Below are 10,090 nucleotides of genomic sequence, written 5' to 3' on the forward strand. Positions count from 1 at the left end.
CATTCTGTGTGCATCAGGGTTTCCTTGGGTATTTTTCTTTCCTGTGGTTCCAGTGTCCAGCCTAAGGTGACATCCTGGCCCAACATCAGTTTCCCTTTAGTTGTTCATTTGCACTGTGTGGCCTTTTTGCCTGGATACTGTCTCTGAACTAGGCCCCTCCTTTACCTTTCCCTGAATAGTGAATGGTTGATAGGCTATAGAGTCTCACGTGCTAACTTATGAGTATTGAAGCTAGAAAGCCAGACATTGAAGTTTTGGAATAGTACAATTTGTGGAGCTCTAAAAACATTGTCCTTGGCGCTTTGGGCACCATTGAATATAAAAGACTTGAGCAAAGGACACTATCATTGATTTATGTTGACTTTTTGCCACTTCTCCTTCCCAGTCTTCATATATGAAGGAGGCCTACTGCACAATATGTGGATCTCTGAAGTGGAAAGTTTTGCCATATACAAGAGAGTTTGTTTATAATGCCACCACTGGAGGCAAGGGAAATGAAGTGTTGGGGGCCTTTGCATTCATCGTCCAACTTTCTGGCTCCCCATTGGTGCAAGTTCAGCAAGTGGCAGGATTAGGATACTCTCAGAGTATAGTTTTTAACTTCCCATTTCCATGGTTCCCTCCTCAGGCCCAAGTGCAGGGATGGTAGCTGCAATAGATTTGAGCTACTTCCGGATTCCTGACGAGCAAACACTCAACTGCAAGGCAACCATACATCAGAAGGGGTGTCTGCTGTAGAGTAATTGGGTGTAAGTTGCTCAAATCTGTTCTCTGAAACTGATGAAAAAAAGGAATAACTGAAAGCTAGTGAAGCAAAGCAGGTTGTTTTTCTGCCTTGCCGTTTCTAGGGTGTTATCCGTAACTCAGCAACTCATTAAAATCAAACTAATAAAATAGATTAACTTTAGAATCTAAATAGAGTTAGTGCTTAAGACAAAATCACATATGGTCAAAATTGTACTTCAGCTTCCTCTAGTGCCTATAAATTCAGTCACATACCACTTAGCAAGGCTTGCTTTAGTCATCAGTGGGGTACACACATGAAAGCGAGCACAACAGAGGATTTTGTAGCTGAAGAATTGTGGGACAATGACATCAAATGCAGCATAATGTATGTGGTGATGCTTATTGAACATCCTATTTTTTGACTGCCTATGTTTATTATTTTTTATTGTGATGGTGATGTACAGGAGGGTTACAGTTACATAAGAATGGAAATGAGTACAATTCATGTTGAACATAGTTAGCCTTTTCTCTCATTTTCTCTTGCTACCCCTTATGCCCCTATTTCTCTGCCCCTCCATGTTGTAAAATTCACTTCCAACATAGTATCTTGTGAGTATAACTATTGCATTGGTTCACTCTTTGGACGACCTATTTCTGTGTGTGTGTGTTTATGTGAGTGTGTGTGTGTGTCAGTTGTATTATTTTAATAAGTGAAAATAAATTATGCTTCCTTAAAAAAGCAGTATTATCACTATCTCATTAAAATCTGATATAAACCCACTCACCTTCCAAAACCAAAGGTAATATTTTACTAAAATAATACACCAAAGTCTTTACAAGTTAACTTCTCCAGGTTACACACACATATGAAATCCTTATGACAGACAAATTACAGCTCCATACCAAAACATAGATAGCTAGAACAAAGCCACTATGAATAAATGACACCCTGGAAATAACTGATAGATGTTTTACATAGATTTACCAACAATTATAGGTACAAGTTAATTTTGGAATTCAGGTAAAGAATGAAATGTATCAGTGTACAAAGTAACCCATTTATTTCAATGCACATAGTATTAAGCATCTTTTTTTTTCTTTTTTTTATTTGTGCTGTTTTACGTGAATCACACCCCAGCCTTTTGTTTATATTTTGCATTTGAGACAGGGTTTCACTAACTGCCAACTAGCCTCAAACTAAGTTCCTTATGTCTCCACCTCCCAAGTAGCTAGGATTACAGGAATACACCACCCAGAAAAATAGTTACATTTAAGGTCAATCCTAGTTGTTCCCTATGTAAAACCATTTTTTATTTGAAAAGAATAGACAGTTAAGTCAGAACCTACACCAAAAACATTCTAGGATTCTTTGATAAAATCAGATTGAGAGGTGGTAGACTCCATTTCAGTCAGTGCCTGAAATAGTTTCACAAAGCAAGAAGATTTTTCTTAATGGATTCTCTCTTAACTCTGCTGTAGCTTCTTAAATCTCATAGACAGGCAAAGTTGACCAGTCTTATCGTTTTGAGAACCAGCTCTTCATTCTAGGTCTTCTTTATGTAACTTAGGAATTCCTCTTTTTCCATTTGGCAGCCACTTTTTTTCCCACTGTACTTGCAGTTGCTGTAACACAGCACCAATTTCCTTCCTGGAAGAAATGCCAACTTTTCTAATGTCAGGTCCGCTCATAGGGAAGTGTGCAGGGACCACTACTACATCTCCATGAGGAGACTGCGTTCACCCTGGTACTTCAGCAGCTCACATACTCTGGCATTTCCATCTGGCTCTCTGGAATCTACAATGAAGTTTTGATAGGGTTTCAATGGTTTTGAATGATCTGATGCTGTAACTAAGTCTTTCCTATTTTTAACTCTAAATAAGCCAATGTTTTTCCTCTTCTTGTGAAATCTTCAACCTCAAATCCCATTTTGTGACATCATCTTGTACTTTCCGCAGTGAGGCCAAGATGGGCCTTCGCTTTGCTTAGCAAGTATCAACATTTTCACTGACTTCACTATATTCTTATAAACTTGCAATTGTGGGTAAACCTTTATGAGGAGCCATATCAAGATCATAGATCAGGTGAAATAAGTCGTTTACACATTTACCAAAAAGAATTTTTTTTCAGTTCTACCCAAATGCACTCTCCTGATAGTCCAGCCAAGCCTTTTGCATTTTCTGCGATTGCTTCCAAAGTCTCAGCATCATGTTTACCAAGTTTTTCCACAATTCTACCATCAAACCTGAAGTAGCTTACAATCCGAAGTTAATCTTCTTGTATTCTTTGATGTGTGTGTCCTACAAACCGTAACTTTCTTATTTTTTTTAAAATCTTCATAGCCACTAAAATAATCGAGTCAATAACCATCAAGGCCTAGAAACATGGAGTTTATAGTGAGGTCTCTGTGTTCGGCATCCTTCTGCCGGGCAGCTGTGAATTCTACCTAGGCATGTCTTCCGTCACTTGTGACATCTATCCTCAGTGTGGTAATTTCAAAATTGCCTTCACGAAGCATAGCCATGATGGTTCCCTGCTTCTCTCCTTTGTTGGTCATCCGAATGCCACCTGACAGAAACATCTCCCTCATTTGGGTTTTGGTGGCAAAATGGACATCTTGAAGTTTCACCCCATTCGGCAGATCCCTCACCGCTCCTCTTGCTGTTCTCAGCTCTTGATTCTCTTTCACAAATAATTCTATCAGACTCTTCAATCCTCCCGTGAAAAGGGACTGGAATCCTGGAGACTGCCATTTCAAGACAGAGCTTTCTCCAGCCTGCATCCTGTCCTGCCTGCCCAGGAAACAGCAGCCTCTGCATCTGGAGAAGTGGCCACACATATCTGCCAGGTGGGCACGTGGGCACACCGACCACACTTCCCTGCTCACCCACCACACATCCCTCTGCGCCCACCACACTTCCCTACAAGCACACCACACTTCTCTGCACACCCAGCACACTTCCCTGCGCACCCACCACACTTCCCTGCGCTTCCACCACACATCTCTGTGCACCTACCACTCTTCCCTGCACACCCAGCACACTCCCCTGCATGCCCACCACACTTCTCTGCAGGTGGCGGTGAGATGCGATTTTATTCATCAAGTGCCAGAGGCTCACCTCCTTTTCTAGAGGTGGCTCAACCCCAGCCAAGCAAGAGGGCCAGGCCTTGAGTTCAAGCCCCACCCACATCAAACATCATGTAAAAAAAAGTACATTTTCCTATCCCTCCCGAAGGGCAGACTTTGGGGGTACTTTAGGGGAAGGAGGAGTGGAGCAGGACTCCAGAGAACAAACTAGACCTCCAGATAATCACAGCAATAACCAACACAACTGGTCTGTATTTTGTCATTGCTCTGAGACTTTGTGGAGGTTGAACTTAGAGGAACAGGACTAATTATTCTGATAAAGACTATTTCAAGGCATCTTAGCATTCAGACTGTCATATGGCGTAACTGCCTGCTTTTAGCCTAGTTCACAGAATCGGGGAGTAAAATGCAGAACTGAAAAGTTTGAACCTTTTTGCACTGGTTTTGCAGGCATGCAAAAAGCTGAAATTATGGTCTCATGGATGCTTCTACCCAGTCTTCAAGGCAAGGCCTGGGAAGCTAAGCAGTGTGTAATAGGTTCTGAGTCTCTGCATTAGCCCTTCAGAAGATGATGTGTGAAACAGTGGCAAGTCAGTGGATAGGAAGTTGTAGATGCCAAGGAACATGAGCACAGTCAGAGCAAGAGTGAGGCTAGGTAGGCAGCAAATGACAAGTCCACCAGGACAGGGTTTCCCAAGAAAACTTCTGATGCCACTGTATCCCCTAGATGGTGACATCAGCTACAGCATTTAATGCTTATCTTCCTGGATTTAAGTCTTGTTTTGGTCCATACCTTCTTTCTGGAGACCAATTCTTTCCTTTTGGGTACTTTATTCTTCCTGGTACTAGACTTGAACTCAGGACCTGGCCCTTTGTGATCACAGGCTGGTGCTCTACCATTGGAGCCACACCTCTAACCCCCTCATTCCTCCTTTTTGGAAATATATTTACTTTGTGCCATTGTATGTTGGCAGTATGTAGTTTGTTGATTTCCTAGGGGTTCAGGGAACAGCGTTTTTCTTGAGTCTTAGAGGAGACTTTGAAATTGGCTTTTGAATAATGTTGGAACTATTAAAACTTGGGGAACCTGTGGAGATGGACAAATGCAGTTTGCATTATGAGATGGACATGAACTTTTGGAAGCAAAGGGTGAGATATCACAGTCTGAATATGAAATGACCCCATTACTAGGCTGATGTATTGAAGGCTTGGTCCTCAGCTGGTCGCACTCTCTGGGGAGGAAATGGAGGTGGGTCTAGGCTGGAGAAATAAGTCACTGGGAGTACGTCCTTGAGGCTATCTCTTGTCCTAGTCCCTTTCTTTCTTTGCTTTCTGGCTGCAAGTTGCTTTGCTCTGATGTGTTCTCCCTGTCAGGATGGACTGAGGCCTCTGAAATATGAGCTAAACACAGGGTTCTTTCTTTTAAGTTCTGGCTCTCTTCCAGCTTAGGCATACAGCTGAGTGACTATCCATCTACTTAAGTTTCCCATCATTGCTGGCATCACAGATACATACTATCATGTCTGACTAACCTGTATAGAGATGGAGTCTGAAGAACTTTTCTGCCCTGGCTGGCCTGGAACTGATATTTTCCAAACTCACTTTCCTGTGTTGTGTAAGATGGCAGGTACATACCACTGCTCAGCTATAGGTTGTGAAAGGGATTTCTTCCTGGGATTGCCTTGAACTATGATCTTCCTATTCCTAGCCTCCCAAGAAGGTAGGCTTATAAGTGTAAGCCATTGGCACTTGCCTAGACAGTAAAACTTCAAAGGCAGTCATGACAGTGGACACAGCTCAGTCAATAGAGTAGTGACAAATTTTGTTAGGAGATGTTGGCAGGGTACAATGCTTTTGCTATGGAGCATGTGGAGGTATTCTGGAAGGTCTTTCTGGACTAAGTATGGGTGTGTTTGTTTGGATGTGTATCCACTTGATGGTATATTAATCAGCTACATATTTTTCTACAGTTTTCATTTTAAAATATTTTTATTTAATTACTTGTACAAAGGAGTTGCCATTCAATAAAGCAGTTTAAGAATACAATGAGTTTTGATTAATGTCACCCCTTTATCATTTGCACACTCTATGAATTTAGTGATGCTTTTTATTCTACAGTAATTTCCTTAGGTTATAACATTTCCTGTGCATTCCTGCTCTCAGCCATCAGGCATTTTAGTTATTTCTCCCTTTGTTTTCTTTCGTCTTCTGTTCTAGTCTCATGGTTCAGTCTGCATTATGGACTACCTGTGTTCCAAGTGCCTTGGAGCAAGAGCACATATATGGTGTTGTTAGTGCAAGTGGAGAAGTTGGAACATGATTCCAGAAGAGACTTCTATGAGAACTTATAACTAGTTTCCTCTCTTTGAAAGGGGGCTGAGAAATGTGGTTTTTGACTGTTCCCAGGGTAGGAGAATTCTAATGGAAGAAAGAATAGAATTTAAAGGATGCTACCATCTTTACCACAGACATGTTTATCTCATGGTATGCCATATTATATTTATTTGTATCTATTTGTACAAATGTTTCCATGTCCATAGTTTGTCTTTTCATGTTGCTAACAATATACTTTGGGTAGCAGAAATTCCATTTGTTACTTGTACAATATTAAAAAAAAATGAACGATGGGCTGGGAAGGTGGCTCAGTGGTAGAGTGCTTGCTTTGCATGCCTGAGGCCCTGGGTTCGATTTCTCAGCACCACATAAGCAAAAAGAAAAAATCCAGAAGTGGCACTGTGGCTAAAGTGGTAGAGCGCTAGCCTTGAACTGAAGAGCAGAGGGACAGCACCCAGGCCCAGAATTCAGGCCCCAGGACTGGACCCCCCCCAAAAAAACACACAAAAAAAAAACAAAAAAAATGAACTAAAAAAAAACAACTAGCTGGGCTCCAATGGTTTATGATTGTAATCCTAGATACACTTGAAGCTGAGATATGAGGACTGAGGTTCAAAGCCAGCCTTGGCCAAAAATTCTATGAGATTCTTAACTTCAATGAACCACCATAAAGCTGGAAATAAAGAAAAAAAGAACTAAAAATGTATAGTAGATCTACATAAAAGATATATAGAACATAACATAAGAGAAAAGATTTGTGACTAGATTTGACAAAGATGACACTAAAACCATGGTATTTATAGAAAAAAGGTTTAATTGTACACTTTTATAAGAAATGTGTTTGTTATATTCATCAGGACTTAGTCATGCTTGGCCTATATTTGTTTGTTTTGTTTGAAATTGCTCTTTTTTAATTGTTTATTTTCTTGTTTTATTTTGTGATGATCCTGGGTCTTGAACGCAGGGTCTGTCCCTTGGGCTTTTATGCTGGAGGCTAATCTCTACCACTTTAAGCCACAATGCTGCTTCCAGCTTTTTGATAGCTAGTTGGAGGTAAGAGTCTCATGGACTTTTCTGTCTGGGCTGGCTTTGAACTATGATCCTCAGATCTCAGCCTCCTGTAGAGCTAGGATTTCATGCCGGTGCCACTGGTGCCTGGCTGAAATTGTTTTTGTTTTTGCCAGTCATGGGGCTTGAAATCTGGGCCTGGGCACTGTCCCTGAACTTTTCCCTTCAAGGCTACTACTCTGCTACTTGAGCCACAGTGCCACTTCCGGTTTTCTAGTGGTTAATTGGAGATAAGAGTCTCAGAGACTTTCCTGTCTGGGCTGGCTTTGAACTGCAATCCTCATATCTCAGCCTCCTCAGTAGCTAGAATTGCAGGTGTGAGCCACTGATACCCAGCTAGTTTTTGTTGTTGTTTTGTTTTGTTTTGCATAAAATTGTTCAACTTCACATTCCTTAAAATAGCCTTAAAACAGTGGAACTTGAGTGTGCAGAGAGATATTTCTGTTTTAATAAAGTGACCTGAAGGCTCTGGAAGTAGAATAAAAATGATTTACTAAGTGAAAGATGCGGTTGAACTGAGTTGGCTAGATAATTATAGCATATTGAAAGACACCATAAACATTGGAGAATTCTGCTCTCAGAGTCAATCAAGATTTTTACTTATTAAAATATACCCTGAGGGAATGAGGTATGACTCAAGTGGTAGAGCACCAGCTTTGAACAAAAAGCCAAGGAGGATTGTGACGCCCTGAGTTCAAGCCTCAATATTGGACCCGCCCTCCCCCAAAAAGAAGATAATAGCCACAGCCAGGTTAGGTACCTAACTACATGGAGAGCTGAGATTGACGGGATTGTGGTTCAAGGCCAGGCTGGCAGAAAGTTTGTGAGATCCCTTCTCAATGAAGAGCTGGATGTGATGGCACACATCTATCTGTTAGCTACCAAGACTAACATGTGAACATTCAGATGCATGTCTTGGCCATGTTTTTGAGATTCTATCTCAAAAGCAACAAGCAACAGTCAGGGCTGGAGGTGTGGCTCAGTGGTGAAAGCCCTTGTCAAGCAAGCCTGAAGACGAGAGTTCAAACACATGCATACACATAAACACACACATGCATACATACACAAACATAGTTGAAGATTCATGATGGACATTATTTCTTAAGAAAGCATGTATGGAGACTAATTAATACTCAGGATAAAGGAGGTGTTTCTATATTGAAAGACTGCCACATAACTATCCAACTACTTTAAGGTAAAGTGGAAAAATTTCAAATATTTTGAGTTAACTTTTTTATTAACTCACTAACTTCCATTATGATAACTTCATATAGGAGAGCTTCTAGGATATACTATACTGTAGACATATACACTTATTCTACTTTATATATCTCTGTATCAAGCCATATTTTTAAAGTATTTTTTTATTTTGTTATTACACAATATGGATGTTTAATGTCTAATGTAGTGTTTCTTTCTTTTCACTTTTGATATATTTTTAATCACCTCAAATAGTTTACTAAGTTACTAATGTGCCTTACTGGTAAAATGGTATTCTCAACCAGATTTTATGTTTTAATTTAAAACATTTTATTTCTCAGTCAAAATACAGTTTATTTAGTGACCTATCTTTTTTAAATGGCTCAACAATTCAAGAATTATTCATTAATTCTTCTTCACCCATTTTTTATTTATTTATACATTTATTTATTTAGCGAGAGCCTTGGCTTAAACTCAGGGCCTTGGGCTCTTGTTTAGTTTTTTTCATTCATGACACTCTGCCACTTCATGTATACCTCCAGTCTAACATTTTTCTAAATAATTGGAGATAGGGTCTTCTGGACTTTTCTTTCTGGTCTGACTTTGAGCCAATATCTTCAGATCTCAGCCTCAGCCTAATTGTTAATATTTAAAAGTATTTAAGATCTCAAAACAAACCTTTCCTTTTATATATTGTGAAGAGGTAAATAATTTATTATTTTTCTCTACTGGTAAAGGAAGAAAAAAAACAGGTAGCAAAGAGGTATAAACTGGGCCTGGAAAGGTGGCTCAGTGGTAGAGCACTTGCCTTGCATGCATGAGGCCCTAGGTTCAATTCCTCAGTACCACATAAGCAAAAAGAAAAAAGCTGGAAGTGGCACTGTGGCTCAAATGGTAGAGTGCTAGCCTTGAGCTGAAGAGCTGAGGGACAGCACCCAGGCCCAGAGTTCAGGCCCTACGACTAGAACCCTCCCCCACAAAAAAGAAGTATAAACTGCTTATAGAGTAGTAGTTCTCAGTAGGATGACTTTTTGTTCTCTAGGCACCACCTAGAGACATTTTTGGTTGTCACAACTCAGAGGGTGCCTCTGACATCTGGTACTTAGAAGCTACAGATACTGCTAAATGTCCTCATAATGTAAGAGACCTCATCCCCAAGCTCCCACTATACACACAACAAAGGCACACAATATCAATATTGTTGAGACTGGAAAATATCTACTGTAAAAGAATGAAATAGGATAGCTTGAGGAAAAAAAAAAAGAAAGACCTTTCTCCAAAAGTACCACAATTAAGAGTGTTTAAATCAGGAGAGCACAAATGTGTTTTCCATGGGTATGAAGGAAGATCTAATATTAACAAGTTGTTATTGGACCAGGTGTATTTATTCACAAGGGGAATACAGTTCTGTGTACTTAGCTGCCCTAAACAATCTTAGATTTAAAGGTTGGTGGATTATTAGGAGGATTTTGCTGGTAGAGGATTGTATTGATGAAATAAAATAGTCTTTGGGGGAAGTATCTCAGATGGTTGATATAAATAGCAGTTTTAGGACACTGGGTATATCTGCTAAGTTTGTTTTGAGTAGAAGTCAGAGTAAACTCATAGACAGTGCCCAGGTCCTGAGTTCAAGCCCCAGGATTGGCATAAAATAAGAATGTCTCTATATTGTTGTA

At 40.1% G+C, this 10,090-nt stretch overlaps 1 pseudogene; it reads right to left on the minus strand.

Moving 5' to 3' along the window:
- Positions 1-2,270: 2,270 nt before the first annotated feature.
- On the minus strand, positions 2,271-3,506 carry LOC138828781 (CCA tRNA nucleotidyltransferase 1, mitochondrial pseudogene; annotated as a pseudogene).
- Between the last annotated feature and the right edge of the window lie 6,584 nt (positions 3,507-10,090).

This window comes from Dipodomys merriami, unplaced genomic scaffold, assembly GCF_024711535.1.
Source record: "Dipodomys merriami isolate MVZ:Mamm:240054 unplaced genomic scaffold, mDipMer1.0.p SCAF_164, whole genome shotgun sequence".
In the NCBI taxonomy this organism is placed as follows: Eukaryota; Metazoa; Chordata; class Mammalia; order Rodentia; family Heteromyidae; genus Dipodomys; species Dipodomys merriami.